The sequence below is a fragment of the Pinus tabuliformis genome, chromosome 3_1 (genome assembly GCF_031772625.1).
Source record: "Pinus tabuliformis cultivar Carrire ecotype Pingquan chromosome 3_1, CPIR1, whole genome shotgun sequence".
In the NCBI taxonomy this organism is placed as follows: Eukaryota; Viridiplantae; Streptophyta; class Pinopsida; order Pinales; family Pinaceae; genus Pinus; species Pinus tabuliformis.
Window position 1 is genome coordinate 25,814,061 of NC_142301.1, and position 20,660 is coordinate 25,834,720.

Consider the following 20,660-nt stretch of genomic DNA (forward strand, 5'->3'; position numbering starts at 1 on the left):
ATTACAAGCGTTCTTGGGAAAGATCAACTTCTTAAGGAGGTTTATCCCAAATTTAGCAGAATTGATCAGATTACTAAATAACATGCTAAAGAAGGATTCAAAAGTGAAATGGACAGTAGAAGCAAATCAAGCTTTTGAAAGCATAAAATTGGCCCTTACCCAAACACCAGTCCTAACAAATCCTCAATTTGACAGAGAATTTATCATTTTCTCCTTTGCCTCCCAGCATACCATCGATGCTGTCTTATTACAGAAAGATGACCAAGGAAATGAAAAACCCATTGCTTTCTTTAGTAGAGCTCTTAGAGATGCACCCCTGAAATATCAGATCATGGAGAAGCAAACTCATGCTTTGGTCAAGGCCATTAAAGACTTTAGGATTTACATCCTATACTCCCATGTTATAGCTTATGTGCCAAGTCCCATTGTGAAAGACATACTCACTCAAGAAAACTTAGAGGGCAGTAGAGGCAAATGGATTGCCAACATCTTGGAATTTGATATTGAAATAAAACCTACAAAACTGATAAAAGGGCAAGGTTTGGCCAAATTAATGACAGAAGAAAACTTTCAAGCTTTAGACATTAACCAGCTGGACAATGAACCGGAGCTGGCGACTCCAAAGATCAATGTAGCCTTTGAACAATCCTCTTGGTATTCTGATATATGTTATGTGTTACAAAACTTGTGTGCTCCCCCAGGATTGTCCAGAACCAAATGTAGGTTCCTAAAAATGAAAGCTTTAAGATTTTGTGTCATGGATGGCAATTTGCTTTGGAAAAACCATGAGGGTATATTGTTAAACTGTTTAATTGAGAATGAGACTAACAATGTCATGGAAGAATTTCATGCAGGTGATTGTGGTGGACACTTGTATTGGAAGTCCACTGTGGATAAGATACCGAGGGCTGGTTACTATTGGCCCACTGTTTTCTCCGATGTTAAAAAATTTACCACCTCATGTCATAAATGCCAAGTGTTTGAGGGAAAGAGAAAGTTACTGCCACTTCCTCTGAGGCCTATTGCAACAGAGAGACCTTTTCAACAATGGGGCTTGGATTTCATTGGGGAAATTCATCCCTCATCTTCAGGCCAACATAGATGGATTCTAACAGCTACAGACTACTTTACTAAATGGATTGAAGCTGTTCCATGTAGACAAGCAAATGATTCCACTATCATTCAGTTCCTTGAGACCAATATCCTTGCTAGATTTGGTTGCCCTGATAAAATCATAACAGACAATGCTGCTGCTTTTAGATCCAAGAAGATGGTGAACTTCTGCCACAAATTCCACATTACCTTGGTCCATTCTACTGCATACTATCCCCAAGGAAATGGCCTAGCTGAATCATCAAACAAAAGCCTTGTAAACATCATAAAGAAAGTGTTGGAAGAAAACAAGAAGAATTGGCATAAGAAGCTTGTCAATGCCTTATGGGAAGAACGACTAACAACCAAGAGATCCATTGGGGTCAGCCCATATGAGTTAGTCTATGGATTAGAAGCCAAATTCCCTTCATCAATAGGGGTTCCTGTTATGAAACTACTTCAAGAAAGTCAAGCTGAACCCAATGACATGCAAAGAAGGATCAATCAAATAATATGTTTGCAGCAAACTAGAGACCAAGTTTACAACAGAGTTCAAGTTTTACAAGAAAAGTTAAAGAAAGCGTTTGATAGAAGGACTAAGGCTGAAGACTTTAACATTGGTGAAAAAGTCCTAAAGTGGGATTCAAGAAGGGAAGATAAAGGAAAACATGGAAAATTTGATTCCCTTTGGAGAGGACCATTTCTTATTCAAGCAGTGCAAGGAAACAATACTTACTTTCTTAAAAGTCTTGATGAAGCTGATTTGGATGAAGGTCCTGTGAATGGCAGGATGTTGAAGCACTATTTTGACTACTATCCATGTCTGTAACTGAATTCTCCCTTGTACATATTCATGTGTATATATAACTTTCTGTTAACATGTAAAAAATTTGCAGTTTTCCAAGTCTTGTGAGTTATCAGCAAAAGGCAAATAAGTTCACAGATCCACCAAGATGGGAAGAGTACAATTTTGGGATTTCAAAGAAGAATACTCCAAGTTTTGGTAAAAGAAGTCAAGGGCCAAGGCATTCTGACCTGCTGTTCTTGGTCTTTCAAGTGGAAAAACCATCCCCATGTGGAGCCACTGTTAGATACCTATACCAATAGGTTTCATATTTCATGATTGGCGAGGAAAATTCCAAATATGCTCTGCTTTGGTGATGCAAAGATCCCATATTTTCAAGAGAAGGCAATATGTGTACATAGCTTGATGTTGACTCAATTTTGGAGGGATGGTCCAACAACCTAATCTGGATCATGCCATGTTTCAATTTTCTGTTGTAGAATAGAGGAAAAAGTCTGTCCAAACTGTTTAATCTTGGCAAACCAATAGTTAGGTAGAGAATTAAGGTTCCCAACTGCTTAATCTGGGGCCTTGGAAGCAATAAGAGTAGTTATAGATAGAAAATCAAAAGAAAAGCCAAAGGAAAAGAAAAGGCACATGAGGGTCTGCAAGTCTAAGTGCACCCTCCATGAAGAAAAAAAAAATGCTAGGCAAGTAGATGGGTAGGTAGATGGGGTTGCAGAAATGTCATTCCTTTTAATGGAATTTTGCTGGTCTAACATAAAGGAAACATCAATGGATAGGGAAGGTCCTCTTCTCCATCACTTTGCAGAAATACAAAGGAGCATGTCTAACTTCCTGTTTCCCCCCCCTCACATTCATTGTTAACATCCCTACACCAGTTGTGTTCATAAAAGAAGTTAAGGTCTTATGTTGGTTCTTGTTTCTTTAAAAGCCACATTTCTTGTGTAAAAATCTTTTCATTTTGATCTACTTCCTAAACTAGGTTGATTTCATATAAACTTAGTAATTTCCCCCCTCATCCACCTCTTTCACTCATATTAACCTATTCCCCCTATTACTATGTAAATTATGCAAAAAACCCCAAAATACCTATGTATCCCCTTCCCCGAGCATTATAGCTCTAAGTTTAGTTTTGAATGGTTTAAGCGCTAAAACATTATAGCGCGACCCAAAGAGCGCTGATATATTAATCCTGGGATTAATCCAAGATTCGCTTGGATTAATAACCTTAATCCGGCTTTGTTAATAAACCCGCGCATAATACATTTTGCCCGTAACACAGCTTGAAAACCCACTTTCCTAAAGTTTCCGCCGGGCACGCATTTCACGAAAAACATTATTTTATTCCCCCGCCCGCTGCCGTATCGCCCTAACAACTTGATGACCCGTCGACCGTCGGATCTGGGCTTTCCCATCCGACGGCCCACATCCATATCGGGTCGGCCCCGACGACCGTAACTTACGTCCCGTGAAACTGTCAGAGGGTGACGTCAGGCCTCTGCCACGCGTCACCCCCGTATTTTCTCGGGCCGCCCTCTGACAAAACTGCCTCCGTATCCAGAGCGGTCCGAGAAAATCCACTTACCACTTCCGATTTCCGTTGACTGGTCACGCTCACGTCACGTCCTCATCACCACCACGTTGTGCCCACGTCACTCCAAATCATCGCCCCATCAGCGCCCCTGCCCACCAGCGCTTCGACATGTCCGCCACCTATGCAATCCCCGTGGACCACTCCCAGGCCGCCACGTCACTCCATGACGTCATGCTGACGTCACCCGACCCTGACCCCACCTGATGACGTCATGTTAACGTCATCCAAAAAAGCGCCAAAAACCCAAAAAGTCCATATTTTCACCCAGAACCCGTGTTTTTGTCACTTTCGCCAAAAAGACTATTGCTCTGCTCTGCATGCATTTTACGACCAATCCGTCGCCAACCTGCAGAAATCGACCAAAAGACCGTTGGCGCCTTCAAACCACCTGCATATGTAACCATTGCCGGTAATTCACCAGGTATTTATCCGAATCATTCCCTCCGCGCCTAGTTTTGTCTATAATTCTCCAAACATAGCTTAAAAAGAGTGAGAAAGCACTCTACCTACCAACAAATCCCAGCAACCAGGCCTATTTTTGGTGGTTGGGATGAAATTCCTCTGCAGAACCTGCATTTAGCCAAATTTACCTAAATTCACAGTTAGTTCGCGCATTCGTGAACTTAAGACCCGAGCTGCTCTAATTCACCGTGAAGAGAGTTTACCAGTCCCGACATTCGCTCTACCAGTCCTCTGTGCAGTTTTTCAGTTGCTACCACTACCAGTTACCCTCTGTTCCTTTGCAATTCACCTCTCTGTTCCAGAGATACCCCTCTGTGTTGCTCTGTTCAGTAACACCAGTTCACATACAAATCAGAGTAGCCATGGAAACACCAATAGCATTAAATATAGCACCTCTCAATGCCCCACATAGAGAGTTAGAATGGAAGGCTCTGGGTGATAAAGATTATCAGATGATAGACTCATTTCCACTGAATTCCAAATTTAACATCCATATGCTGAATGAGTTAAAGGCTCAACACCTTAGTGGAGCTGATATATTAGGGATTTGGGACTCCAATTTGCCCATTTTTAACCTTCCTCAAGTCAATTCCCTTCCAGACTTGATCCATAGATGCTGTGAATGCTATGATCCATGCCAGAGAGATGTTGTCAGTCCCACAGGCTCAGTCTTGTTCCATATCACCCCTGAGGCCATAAATGAGATGCTGCACTTTCACACTGCAAGACCATTGAATCCTCTCTCCATGTTGGACTTATTAAAGAAGGGGGGCAACCTGTCCAGTGCCCAGGTCACCAAGATTAATCAGTTTTTTATTCAGCCAAGCTCTGAGGCTGTGAGAACCCCTCCTATAGGATATCCATATCTCAATGACTTGGGAAAAATGCTTGTAGACCTGATCAGCTATGTCCTGGGGTACAAGGGAGTTGAGGATGTTGATGACACCATAATGGCCATGCTGTCCATATTTTCTCCTGGAAAGCCTCCTGTTGTGCACTATGACTATGCTACATACATTGTAAACAAGATTCATGAGCAACTGATGAATCTAGAAAGGGAAAAGGTGTTTAGATACACCTCATACATATATCATCTGTTCTTATTCTATCAACCTGACAGTTTCCCTATTCCTCTCAAGAAACTTGATGCCCAGGGAAATCCAAGGTCGGTTGTGTTTTGGACTTCAGTTTTTCATCATGCCTCTTTCTCACCATACACATACTGTGAATTCATAGACCTTTTCATTCATCCAGCTTTGACCTTGTTATATGGTGTTCCTCCTCCAAGATTGACCGATGAAATGCAAAGAATTCTCCATCTCTCTAAGACTTACAGCATTGGTGATTGGTACTTTTACCAACACCATACAGTGATAAGAATATATGGCTGTGAGTTGGACCCAAGGATAATTTTAGGGGTGAATGTTCGCCCTTTGGCGAAATTAAGGGGTTTTAAATTTTTAGTGGGCGAATATTTTGTATCATAGTACATTTTTACAAATCACCTCAAATAGCCGACCTTATTTTAAGGGAGAGGGTAAAAATAGTAAATTTAGCCCTTGAAATTAGGACTTACAACCTTCCATTCGCCCATTTTCAAGAATAGGTTTTATTTAAGTGAATCCATTTGCCCATTTTCAAGAATAGGTTTTATTTAAGTGAATCCTATGGGCCAAATACCATATTTATAAAAGAGGTATGGTAAATGAATAAAAATATAAATAAATGAGAGGTAAGGTAAATAAATAAAACATTTTTTATATTTACTCCATAAGTCACCTTATATACATGTAAGGGTGTAAACAAATAAAAATATAAGTAAAGTGGAGGTATGGTAAATAAATAAAACGTCTTTTTATACTTACTCAAAAGGTATGGTAAATAAATAAAAATATAAATAAACTAGACGTATTGTAAATAAATAAAACCTCTTTTTATATTTAGTCCATAACCTTCGTTCTATTTATGAAGGCTCAAGAAAGAGGTTTTATTTAAGTGAATCCTATGGGCCAAATACCATATTTGTAAAAGAGGTATGGTAAATTAATAAAAATATAAATAAACGAGAGGTATGGTAAACAAATAAAATATTTTTTTATATTTACTCCATAAGTCACCTTATCTTTACGAACACTCAAAAAATGGGTTATATTTAGGTGAAACCTATGGCCAAAATACTATGGGACAAATACCATGGACTAGATTGTTATCAATACCATGCAAAAAACCATTATTAACCCTAATATTAGAATTAATAAAAATAAAAATGGCACATGGTATTGACCCATGGTATTCACGTGGAATGTAGCCTATTTAAATGGGGGAATTAAACCAACATGTAGCCTATGCTAAGATTCACTAGGACTTTACAAAGTTTCATTATTTAGTGAAAGACTCGCCAAGATCTTACAAGATTTTATAATTGAGTAAAATATTCGCCATGCCTTTTAAATGGGGGAATTAAACCAACATGTAGCCTATGCTAAGATTCACTAGGACTTTACAAAGTTTTATTATTTAGTGAAAGACTCGCCAAGATCTTACAAGATTTTATAATTGAGTAAAATATTCGCCATGCCTGGTGAGAGATTCGGCAAAAAATTATATATACATATTATATTATTGATAAAATCGCCTTCCATTTTTCCTATATTCCATGAAGATTCGCCCATTTATTATATTTATAAATTTAGGGGGTGTTCTTAAAATTTTCCCTGGTTGGACCCTTATAGGCTGCCAAGATATGTCCCTATGAGACTATTTGCCTTGGAGTACTTCAGGCAGTTTTGGAATGCAGACCAGATCCATTTCCATAGTAAAAACAAGAAAGTGAAACTCAAGGTCAAGAACCAGCTAGGCCCTTTTATTTACAACATAAGGGAGGAGGGATGGAAGGAAGCAGATGGCATGCTAGAGGCCCTCCGATTGGAAACCAATTTTCGCTTGGTACCTTATGACCCTAATCATTTCATTTCTCTCAGGAGGGTAAAACATAAATTGGGTGGCTATGCTCATGTCAGATTGCCTCACATTGAGAAGTATGCCAACTTATTGAGTTGGAAAGAAGGCACCCTAGAAGAGGCAATTTCTAGAGAGAAAATGATACAAAGAAATGCAAAGAATATTGAAAAAGAGGCTGACTTGGAAACTTGTGGACAGGTTTCCTCTTCATATCAAAGGAAACTTGGAGCAGCTGCCTCATCTTCTACAGCACATCAGCAAGCAGCCGGAACTGTCCAACAGGAATCCAGCAAGGATAAAGGGAAGCAGATGGAGCAGGAACAACCTCCTCCTATAGCAGAAAAGCAAGTAGGACAGCAAGAAGAAGGGCAAAAAGAGGGGCAGCCAGTGCAGCAAAAGCAAACATCAAAGGCCCCAATATCCACTGAGCAACAGGCTCAAGAGAATGTGCCTCCTAGGAAAGAAAAGACAGTGGAGGCCTCAATACTACAAACCCCACAGAAAGAAGAAAAAGGAAAGAAGAGGGATAGAGAGCAGGAGACTCCCCTCACCACATCCACAAATCAAGGGGAGAAAAGGCACATAATGAATCCCCTCTCCGAGGAAGAAATGCCTATAGGGTAATCTTTGGGCATGGGCCCACCAAGCATGGAAGCATCTGCAAGTTCCTTTCAGCAGGAACAAGAAAGAACAGTTGGAGGAGAAGTCAGCTCCTCAAGCCAGCAAAGGGGATTTGAAATAGGCATCAAACAACAGTTCATTGATATTAAAAAGAGGAATGAGCCAATAAGGATACAACTGTACAACCACTTATTGAAAATGGCTCCTACAAACCAGCAGAGATTGATGTCTGCATATGATGTGCAAGAGGGCAAATTGATAATGAGCCATTTCATGCCAACCATGCTGCAGCCACAGTCTGTAGCTGATTATATAAGGACCAACCTTGAGGTCCTTGCCAAGGACATCCACCCTATGGATCAAATAGAATTGCACAAGCAAACGGGTGAGATGGTATATGCCACCCTGGCAGACAAAACATTGGTGAATTACAGGCTGGAAAATAGCCTAAACAACACAGCTGCCCAACTTGAGTTGGAAAAAGCTTCCTCCCAGGAAAAGGAAAACCGAATCAAAGCATTGGAGGATATCATTATAGAGCTTGGGCATGATCCCAAGGACATCAAGGCTGTACAAGAGCTGTTGAAATTAAGAGATGCAGACATGGCAGCATTGAGAAAAATGATCAAGATCCTAGCAACTCTTCATCCTCAAACAGAAGAGGTTGCCCAGCTAAGACATGACCAGGATGCATCAGCTATGGTGATCTCATTATACAAACAGCTGATTCAGACAGAAGAAAAATTGGGAGAGTCAGAGGCTGCACTGCAGGCAGCCCTACAGCAGAAGGAAGGAGGCCAAACATCTCAGCCCCCTCCACCAATAATCAACCTTGAGGAATCTCCTCAAATTACTGTTCCTCCTATAGAGCAGGCAGCTCAAATAGCACCATCTACATCAGCACCAGCACCAACAACAGAGCAGGCTCCAAGCCTTGACATGCAGAAGCTAAAGAGTGAAATTCAAGCCATGGAAGCCCAAATGGCAGAGTTAAATGAAGCCAGGGAGAATTTAGTTCAGTTGAATGAAAAATATGACAAATCAAAACAGAACATAGCTGAAAAAGGAAGAGAAGTGAAGGCTCTCAAAGAGAAGATAAAGGAGCTGGAGAAAGAGCTCACCCTTGACAAAGTGGTGGCTGAGCTCAAGACAGTTTTATGGGCCAACATTGGCCAATCAATCACTGATCAATGGCAGTATATTGAGACCATTCATGAGCAAATGGAGCTCATAGGAAAAGCGCACAAGGAAGTCCAGAGAGCAAGGGAATCTCTAGGCAATATGCCTGAGGTGGCCAATAGAATGATTAACGTGCTTAATAACCGTACAGGTCCTCAGCTGGCAACAATGGGAATTCCCAACAGAACTGAAACCATTTTGCTGATAAAGAGGGTCCTTACATTAAGAAGCCTGGTACAAACACTGGAAAGAAGAAGCCAGGACATGCAAACAGAAGTAAACAAGTTCATGGACAAGTTTTCAGCACTACAAGGCAGAGGTCTTCCTGGCTTACTGAACAACGCAGGGAGGCTACTTTCACATGAAAACTATGCAAAAAGGGTCAACACATTTGCTACAAATCAGATCACTGTGAGACCAAGTACTTCAGAAGAAACAGGGCCAGCATCTGGGCAAAGTCTCTATGACAGAGTAGAGAACTTATTTTTCATTATGAATGAGATCAAACATTTGTTTGAAGTGCCTCCAAACTTCTACAAATATACAGAGGCAGATGAGACCTTAGATGCAATTTTGAGACATCAATTGCCCACACAGGAATGGTGGACCAAAATGATACAATTGATACTGTAGACAAGAACAATTCAGCAAATTTTTTCATCAAAAAACATAAGTTATCATGTACAGGAAAATTTGATGCATTCAGTATTTTGGAGAAGAATGGGCTGGGCCAACTCAGCAAACCTATTCGGCCACTAAAGCAGCACTGACAGTTACAGATGACAGGGCCGAGAAATCTACAAGATGACAAAGCCATAAAGACACATCATTCAGCATTAATAACAGAACGTTCAACCGACTCAGTGGCCTCCAAAGGTCAAAAAGACTTCTGACAGAATTAAAGAGCATTCATTTTGTATTTATAGCAGTAATAACTTCCTTATCTGCTATTCTGTAAAGTTGGTGAGTGTATTTAATTCATCAAGTGACTCAGTGGTTCAGATATTTTGGGTAACCGATTGTATATATTCCCCCTCGCATAAGCTTGCAGGGGTTGTTGTTGATTATCTCTTCTAGAGATCTTATGCTGTAAATTTTCAGAGTATTAATACAAAAGCTGATGGAATTTCCAAAGTTCTGTGTGGTCTGAAGCGTTGTGTATGATTGCTGAATGCTACAGGATTCCTGCGTATTTCATGGAACAATAAGTTTCTTTGACCTGTTCCTTATGTTTGTTGTTTTCTTCATAATCCATTCATGTTCTGTTTCACAGTTTAATGGCAAAGAAAAAGAATAGTTTCAGGACTTATTTCATAGAATACCCTGAACTCAATCTAAGCTATTATGTATGTTTTCCTCAGTTATAGTTATAAGAGTGTAATTCTTAATTGCTGCACTTCTAAACTATACCTTTCACAGTGATTATTGTTCAGGAATTCAAATTTGCTCCTGTGCAATATATCTCTTTCTCACACCCAGCCTAGTGGAAAATTCTTAATTGCTTTCCACTGGTTAATTATGTTTCATCATCACAATTTCAAGTTTGTTTCATGAAGTATTTAAAAGGCCCTGCATTTTCAGCAACCCAACTCAATATTTCAAACAACCTGTAGCCATAGACTCCATTGCCCAATGGACTAAACTATCTGAAGATTTCCACCTTAGGTACAGAAAGACATCACTCAACCAAAAACCTTAAACAAAACTGAACCCATAACTAACCTAAAATCTTCACGGAACAGAGATAAATCTTAAAGAGAGAGCCCTCTCTTATTACAGTTCAGCTAGAAACAGTAATCCAAAGCTAGGTTAGTGGTTACCCCGGCCGTATTCCCTTGGGAGTCAAAGGGAACAACCTGGGTGTTAACAATGCTAACAAAAGTTGTAACCAGGGAGAAACTGAGAATATGCTCAGTTTCAATTGGTCTTCAAGGATGACGATGAAGATGAGAAACAACCAGGTCCAAAGAGGAGTCATTCTCCAGCAAATGGAGCAGCGGTGGAGTTGCTACAATCAGTCTCCAAGTGGGAGATTGTTGGGTGTGGAACTTGATTATCTTCTATAGTACCGCCACATTGGACCCTAGTTCAAAATGGGGCAGCAATGCCACCCGTAAAATATTCGCTGCAAGGGGGGTCCAGGGGGGGCGGCAGTGACTTTTGGGAGCCCTCCCCTGGCGGGGGGTTTCGGGGGTAGCACCCCCGAAGCTAAAAATAGCTGTAAAATTGCCTTGTAAAAAGTATAGTAATTTCTAGTCAATCTGGGCCGTTCATTAGGCGGATGATCTGACGGTAGAACTTATGTTTAGTTTAGGGTTTTTTGCCCTAGAAGGCAACCCCTATCTTTGTATGAGGGCATTGTATTTGAGGCTGCGATATAGATGTGTATTCCGTGAGCGAGAAATAGAGAGGTGAGACTGTGAGAGAAAATAGAGGATATTACAGCGGTTTTGCTGTAGGTTGTGTCTCTTCATTTTGCTGGATAATAGAAAAGGAAGGACTGACTGTTCGGGGTGGACGTAGCCCAAACTGGGTGAACCACGATATCTGTGTCTCTCTTGTTTTGTGCGTTTTCTGTGTTTATATTTCTGCAATATTTTATGTGTTCCATTGCTCTGTAATATATAATTTTCTAACAGGGAACTCACACACCTTACTACTTTGCGCTACTTTGTAGTCGTATAGATCCAGATCCGAAGTAACTTCCACTATGCTGATTACTAATCTAATCTAATTAATGTATCAAATCTTTTTAGTGGGGTCTTTAAACAAACCTTTACCAAGTTTAATCATTCGCGTACTTAAAATGAACCCAGATTCACATACATTCATCACATTTGCATTTAAATAAATATATAAAGATAAATCATAAAGTCAGATGCGAGATAACATAGAATTACAAAAGCAACTTGTCTTTATTATTTTTTCCCACCAATACATCTAGATCTAGCTTGCGCACTTAGATGCAGGGTTCTGCGCACCCAGCTACAGACTTTTCGGGCCTCTACGCACACAATTGTAGAGCCTCTATCTACTACCCTAATCCTCGACTCAGACTTACAGATGCTTTCAGACTATCTTCTTCAAAAACCCATTACATTTCATATTATTCAAAAAGAACTATTTTTCCCTCATAGAGCCACGCTCTATTTATACCCTTCCTTGGCCCGTGATCCCTGCACGGCCAACTCTATTTATATTTCTTTAGATTATTTTCGAGTGGACTACCATTTGACTCACTCCTATTATAATTCGTGCTCCGCATACTTCGGAGTTTTTACAATAATTTAATCCTACTTTTCGGGCTTTCTGCCCCAAAACCGTTACGCAAGACCTCCGCTACCCAACAGTCCCCCAACATAATCATTGTGACTCGTCCCAAGTCACTCACCAATGTGGCTAGACGCCCTACCTTGGCTTCATTGTTCTCCTCCCTTTGAGTGGCACTCGTCGTCCTGCAGCTCCTTCATTGCCTCCTGCTTCAGTGTTTCTACCACGTCTCGCAACCGATGATGCTCATTCTGCTCTGCTCGATTAACAAAGAACACCCCTGCATAGGATTTTAACATGAGAAGGGAGTCATATACAGGACCTCCTGGTACCACCGTAGCCACTTCTGACCTTCGTATATTCTCTTCACACCGTCTGCTGCAACTTGTGTTGCAATTTTGTTAGACCCGGGCTGTTGTCCGCAAGATCCCAATCTTCGAGGGACATCGGAGATGACTTATTAACTACATATCTGCCCATGGTTGCCGCCTATCCATCCTTTCGTTGTTCTATTATAGTGCGCCAACCTGCCCCTGGGCAAGGCAACGACATCCGAACCAATTCTGCTTCGTGTTCCCTCTTTTCTGGTACATCCCCTACTGGTGATGCTATAGTCTACAGGATGCACGCAACTGTCACCCCCATACTCCTTAGAGAGTCTTGCTTCTCCATTGGCCAGATTACTACCTTCAGGCGCATGCCTTGTGTAGAGATAATGAATAGGTCTATTTGTGTTTCCGAAGTGTAGGCCACCCAGTGGATTCCCTTCGGTGATTTATAAGCCATGGGAATTTCAAATGCACTGATTACCGCCTGTTCCAGTTCGTGTAAACTTCTTGTGTAAAACCTATGGTAGCTCATTCCATATCTAGTTCATACTGTGTCTCTTAATTTCCCATCACCCACTCCATTTTGCCATAATGTAGACATCATGTCATGAACAGTGATATCAATGATCATCATTCCTTTTATCCGCGCGTCTGCATGAGCCTTTTCGTGCAACTGCGATCCTTGTTTTTGGTCAAATGTACGCGCATTGTGGTATTCGTGTCTGTCACCCAGACTGCTTTATCATCCCATTCTCTCTTTCAACTGGGTGGATTAGTGAGACTATCTTTTTGTTGGCTATTCAGGCGGTCGGCTCGACTGTGTAGAGCTTTAGGCAACTACCATTTACTCTTCCTGGGAAGGGGTCTCCATTGAGTTTAGCCAACTGGACCGCACCCCCATCGGTAACTTCTTTGATGACATAGGGTCCCAACTAGTGCATGTGGAGTTTACTTGGGAATTTTTCAAACTTACTGTCATAAAGAAATACTAGATCATTCTCCTTGAAGGTGCGCACCTTGATATGGCAATCATGCCATGCTTTCTCGCATTGTTTCTGTACCTGCTGATGGAATCCAGCTAGAAACCATTCCTCCTCTAGATTTGTTGGTTCTTCGCTAGTATCAATTCAGGACAGGTGATCTGGACCTGCATTCAGATGTCCTAGCTTTATAACAACCTCAATGTCATATTCTTGAAACAACAACAACCATCGACAGATGCGCCCCCCAAACACAGGCTTATTCACTAGGTACTTGAGCGCAAAGTGATTAGTATACATCTTAAAATGTCCTCTGAGCAGATAGTGGCAGAACTTTTGGAGCATGTCTACCATAGCCAATCCCTCTCACTTAGTAGTAGAGTAATTCTTTTCTACTTTGGACAACCTATGACTTGCAAACGCGATCGAGTGGTCGATTCCCTCCGCTCCTTCTTGAGTAAGTACCATTCCCAGTGCGATACGCGACACGTCGACATGTACATGAAATTCAATGTCCCACTTTGGAAAGACCAAGATAGGGGTAGATGCCATCTTTTCCTTAAGTGTTTCCTGGCTTTTGTTACATTCCTTATTCCAGCAATACATAGCATCCTTCTTCAGTAACTCTTCCATTGGATCCGTGATCTGGGCGTAGGTTTTTATAAACTTCCGGTAGTACCCCGTGTGTCCTAATGTAGTGCATAGCTGTTGTACACTTCGCGGCACTTGTAGATTTAGTATGATAGCGATCTTTGTTGGATCCACCATCAGTCCTTGCTTACAAACCACATGGCTCAACAAGTTCCTGAAAGGGACGAGGAAAGTACACTTCTTTAGGTTGAGTGAAATCTAGTGTCAACGATAGGTATCCAGCATTAATCATAAGCTCGCGACATGTTTCTTAACCAAGCCAAAGATGGTCCAATCATCCAGGTAGAATTCTAAGAACTTGTGGATAAATTCCTTGAATTCGGCTACCACAATACGGGAAAATATCGCCTGCGCATTCTTCAGCCTAAAGGGCATTACCATATACTGAAAGCAACCCCATTCGATAGAAAACATTGTCTTGCTCCAGTCCTCTAGCAAGATCTTGATTTAATGGTACCCAGAGAACCCATCTGTGAAGGAGTATGCTTCCTGCCCGCCCACATTTTCTACTACCTCATCTGTAAAGGGTGTTGGAAACAGATCATTAACACAAGCATCATTGAGCTTCCATAGATCTACGCAGATGCAGATCTCAGGGTTTACCCAATTGGACTCCTCAACTGCTTCAATAATTCTTGCTGCCAGCATCTTATCCAATTCTTCACGGACCTTTGCTTTGTATTTTGAATTCAATCCATAGGGTCGCTGCTTCACTGGCTTCGCATATGGCTTCAAAGTTATCTTCGCCATTCCTAGGTCTCCTAGAATCCCTTTCAGCTCCGTAATTTTTGTAGGGAATAAGTTTCGGTATTCCCAAAGCAACTCGACAACCTTTTCCACTGTGGCGTCATCCCAGTAGTCCCCAAGCGTAGCATACTTCGGCTCTTCCTCTGTTTTGATATTTACTTGCTTTGTTTTCAACGGCGCCGTGATGTCTAGATCTTCTATCTCAAGGTCGCGCACCTCACGACACCCTTCGAATTCTAGTATATTGATGTTACGCTGGTCATCCTCATCATCTTCTACTTGTGCATTGTAACATGCTAAGGCCTGGCTCAATTGGCGCGACCAGTCTAATGGTACGACCTCTTCTGGTTCCATCGGTGTTCTGAATATGGTGATCTTTACTAGCTGTATGCGTCGTCCACAGTATCCATCCACTGGTCGTCAAAGAGAAATGTCAACAAAAACCCTTCGCGCAGGATATCCCACTCACTGGTGCCATGTTGGAGCTTTCTTTCCATACACCAGTTCCTTGGAATGACCTCTAGGGTATGATAAAATAAGTGCACCCATTCTGGTTGAGGCTCCGCACCATAAGATTTGGTCCATTTAGTTAAGTGTAGGCATGAATCATCTCGTCCATTGTATTTCACCATTATTTGTAGCTCTGGATTCCCAAATATTATCTGCATCATGCGCCTACAACTTCGCCAATCTTCAAAGGTTCCTTCAAGGGTATCCCACCATTGCACCGGTGTCATGCACAATGTCCATTTTAGCACATCAAACCATTGGTCCTTTGGTACCACGCTTTCGAATTTAACTAGGAATTCATCCACTACTATTAGCCCATCATACATCGGTAGCTCGCTGGTCTGAGCTTTAACGCAATACAGAAATTTCGTCATCATATTACAATGTAAAGTGGTTACCCCATTCACCCTGTTCCGCCATCGCTCGTCCTCTTCATCTGAATCGCTAGTTCAAGAGTCGGCATAGCCCCACGAGAGTCTCCACTCTTCCTTTGGCCTATTTGCAGCAATTTTGTAGATACAATGCAATGCATCGTCCTTTTCCTTGTTGCGCACAGGTTCTATGTAGCGTGGTCTTTCTATTGGATCTAGCGGAATGACTACATGGAGCGACTTCTTCTCAAATATCATCTTCCTCTATTTGAGGTCAATAACCCCATTCATGTCAGTGGCCCAGTCTATCCCTAGCAATGCAAGGTACAGGCTGTTTTCGTCCATGATTTCAATAACTTCGAAATCTATGTGGGTACTTGCACCATCAATATCTACTGTAATTCCTTGTAGCCTTCCCATGGGCAATATCTTCTACTGATTGGCCATCCGTAATTGGATAGAAGACCATTGTAGTGTAGGCTTACCCATGCGCTCCCAAGCTTGTTTAGGCAATATGTTTGCATCCGAACCTAGGTCCAAAATGACCGGATCCATCTCGTAGTCACCAATCTGCGCCGTTAACCGCGTTTCCTTACCTGTCTGCAATGCATGTCTTCCTAATTTCTGGACTACACGAGGTTCACCCCACCCTACGATCTATTAATCACTTCTTGTAACCCTTTAACTGCCCTGTTGTCGGGAATTAGTTTTATGCATGTCTCTAAAAAGGTAGTCAACATCGAGGGATCCCTTGTCGGCTCAGGCTAATCCCTACTACCTCGGGTAGAGACGCCTATGAAGCTTTCCCTAGCTTCCATATTGGTTTCCCCATTGACCTCTCCTATGGTTGCACCACTTCACAATACCATGTTTACCATGGGGTTGTCCTTGTGTGGTTTAGATCTCATCATCTGCACATTTTGCATTGTTGTAGGAGGCGCTGCCTTCTTTTCATGAATCTGTGCGATCAACATGGGGCAATCTAGCAGCTCATGATCGAATTGCTCACAATAAGAACATGATATTTGGGTCGGATTGGTACAATCTCAAACGTAATGTCTTGGTCCTCTACAGTTGTAACAGATTAGCTGCCCATGACCCCTTCCCAGTCCCATTCTGCCCTTTCCTCGACCTTGTCCCAAGAACCCACCATGCGCCATCGCCGCAGCTGGATCCTGGCATCACACCTTAGTATGCATGTTGTACTCAAGTGCCTAGTCCATCAACATTTGATAGCTACGAAAATATCTTTCTTCATGACCCACCGATCTACAAAAGTTGCAAAAGAGTTGATGGGGGGTCTGGTTGTATTTTGGTAATAAATGACAGTTATCAGTGTTGTGCTTTCCTGCTACCTAACAGATTGCGCACCAGAGTAGGGTGATCGTGATCGGCCCTGCCTGTGCCTCTGGGCACAATGGTTTCGGTCCCCCCATGACCACAAAATTCATCGAGACCAGACAGTGATCTTTATCGAGTCCCTGACTCCTGCACTTTATACACCATACTCCCGAATTTCTAAATGTAGTGCCTGTTCTTGTTTTAACTTCTGTATTTCCAAACACAAATTTTGTACCTACACTTGGCTTTGCTGAACTCCCAACCCTAGGTCTTGTATCGGGGTTTCCTGCAGCCACATTGCTGCCTCTAACACTTCTGCTTGGGTTGAGATCTTTTGTTGTGACAAAGTCGTCTTCAGATATGGCCTTAATGATGTGACGAACCAAGTGCGGTGCTATGCATCCGTCAGGGTCATGTTGGCCTCACGAATGGTGCTTTTCAACCTCTAATCCAAATTCCATGGGGTCTCACCAGGAATCATCGTGATCTCTTTGAATCCTACAACTCACTACGCTTCTGACTTTGGCCAACTAAACTCATTTTTTAATTTAGTATGGATGTCTGCTATCCCCGGCGCTGGGTTGATGCTTGAATACTTCATGTACCATGTTACTGCTTGGTCATGCAGTGCACTAACTAAGATGGCTTTTTTGATGTTATCATCTGTGACTTACTGTGCATTCCAAACTGATGTTAGCACAAACCAACATTTTTCTGAGTCTTCACCTCCTGCTCCTTTGAACACCGGTAACTGAATTGCGTTCACCATAGTTACCCTTGATTTACTACCGTCCCTGCTCCTTTTGACTTTTCAACATTCTTTTCTATAGACTCCTTGCGTTCTACACTAGACACCCCTTAGGCAGATCTCAGTCCTGGCAATGAAACCATTTGTTGTCTTATATGGGCCTGACCCCAGTTCGGAAGAGTTATTTAGCCAAACAAATCCTGCAGCTACCGGCCCTTTCGATAACAGCCTGCGGAGCGCGGACTGAGGTCTCACCCGAGGTAGCAGGGGAGGGTGCTGGAACCATGTTTCCGCACCCTTGGGATGTCAAGATGTGGTGTAGGGGACTCGCGCACCTTACTACTTCGTGCTGCTCTGCAGTTGCATAGATCCAAACCCGAAGTAACTTCCACTATGTTGATTACTGATCTAATCTAATTAATGTATCAAATCTTTTTAGCGGGGTATTTAAACAAACATTTACCAAGTTTAATCATTCGCGTACTTAAAATGAACCCAGATTCACATACATTCATCACATTCACATTTAAATAGATATAGAAAGATAAATCATAAAGTCAGATGCACGATAACATAGAATTACAGAAGCAACTTATCTTTATTATTATTTCCCACCAATACATCCAGATCTACCCTGCACACTCAGCTGCAGGGGTCCGCGCACCCAGCTGCGGACTTTCCAGGCCTCTGTACACATAGCTGCAAAGCCTCTATCTACTACCCTAACCCTCGACTCAGACTTATAGATGCTTTCAGACTATGCTCTTCAAAAACCAATTACATTTAATATTCTCCAAAAAGAACTGCTTTTCCCTCATAGAGTTGCGCTCTATTTATACCCTTCCTTGGCCCACGATCCCTACGTGGGCTGACTCTATTTATATTTCTTTACATTATTTTTGGGCGAACTACCCTTTGACTCACTCCTATTATAATTCACGCTCTGCATACTTCGGAGTTTTTACAATAATTTAATCCTACTTTTCGGGCTTTCTACCTCAAAATCGTTATGCGGGACCTTCGCTACCCAACACTTGGCGATTGTAGAGGCCATGAAAAAGAAGTATAAGTTGGAGAAAAATTAGAGGGGTTACATTATTACTAGCATCCAGGACAATGCAGTCCACGTAGCCACCTAGTTGCTAGCAGGAAAAGTACTGAGAAAGTGTTGGGGTAACAAGGTACCCGCAACAGTCATTGCTCATTGAACAATGCGCAGAAAGGGTGCAGTTCAACTAGGCACAATTCCTCTACAAGGAGTTTCTAATGAACTGCAGGGAGGCTCAGGAGTAGGGTAAGACCTTCCACTACACATGGTTGCTCTTATCCATCCTTTTGATTGCAGGATAATTGCCGGAGGACAATGAGTTTCCTTCCCTAGACCAGGATTTGCCGAAGGCAGCCAGATATGCGTCGTTATGGGCAACAAAGGATGCCACGCGAATCCGCAAGGCCAAGATCTTTTGGATACTCATGTAGGTGAGTTTCTGAATGTGGATCAACAAATGACCATCCCTATCCCCCGTGGTATATGATAGTCTGTAGAGCTTTGTAGATTTTAAGGCCAATATGCACAATGTGTACATCAAGGCGCAGAAGGACCCGCAACAAAAATGGACCACCCTCCCCTTCATCGCGATTAACGATGCTATATTCGCGGTGCTCGACTCCTAGCCACATGAATGGGATGCACCAAATCTGGCAGCGCACGATGAGACAGCGGTACAAAGAAAGAAGGATGGCACTAAGCTACTAGCACAACAGAGGCGGAACAAACAATTCACCGAGGAGGTGAGGGCCTCCCACGATGCACCAAAGGCTATCGTGGAGTAGACCAAGGCCGCAAAGGAAGCAGCAGTAGCACTAGTAACTGGGGCCACCACCACGCAAGAGGGAATAGGCCAAGACTAGCCAGCAGGACAAGGGACAGTCGAGACGACGGGAAGTGTGAACCCACAATTAAAATGGCCGCATAGTGCAGAACGGTCAGGACCCCAGAAGAAGATCACAACTTCCAAATTAGATGGGGAACCCATTACATTGACCAAGGGGGACCTCTATGACATCGATGACATGGTTCATGAGGTCACCCAGGAGGCGCTTCAGGAAGCAATGACAGAGTTTCAAAATGTGTTGGGGGTGTTCAGGGCGCAGCTCCAGTAGCTTCAGGTGCGGGCCTCACCACAAGGAACGACAGTCATCTATGGGGCTACGGGTACATTGGAAACCGAGTAGTTGTTGCGGGCCAAGTTGGCTAATACCGTCGCACTACCATAGGGAGCACTGACAGCAGACAGTACAGAGGATATAGCCACAATAAACTGGATTTAGGGACTTGGCCTAAACCTGGTTGCCCTGCCGCGAGACATATTATATCAGTTGCAAGACGGAGTGATGGTGGAGCTTCGCACTAGAGAAGGATGCGCAGTCCAAATGCTCAGCGAAAAGCATAAAAATATCGAACAGCTGAGCCTCCAATGTGATGAATTCATAGCACAAACTCATTAGTTAGAGCATATTGTGGATGAAGCATGTCACTGCATCCCCAAGTTAGAGATTGCAACGGACTTACCAGTGGGAGTGCAGATCCAAAAATTGGCCAGTGGATTCCACGAGGCAAAGGAGGAAGCAACAAAGATCCAGCTAGATCTCAACCTACAGATTGCAGAACTGTGCCTGAAGGTGCAAGCCTCTACACCCCGTCGTCATGCCATTCAGTTGGGGTTGGAAGCAATACAACGCGCCATACAGGACTACACGAGCTTGCTAGATCAATCGCTCTTCATGCTCACTTCACTGTAGGAAGACCCAATGTTACAGTGTTTAGAGACAGAAGCACGGGAGTTGCAGTATGCCTATGATAATGTCCGGGGGACCGCGCAGACGGTCGCCCTTACTCAGCGACTACCTAAGATGAGGGAGGCCCAAGCTCTAAAGGAATAGGTGGACATCGCACGACAGAAAGAACCTGTGATTAAAGCGTGCATCCAACCTTT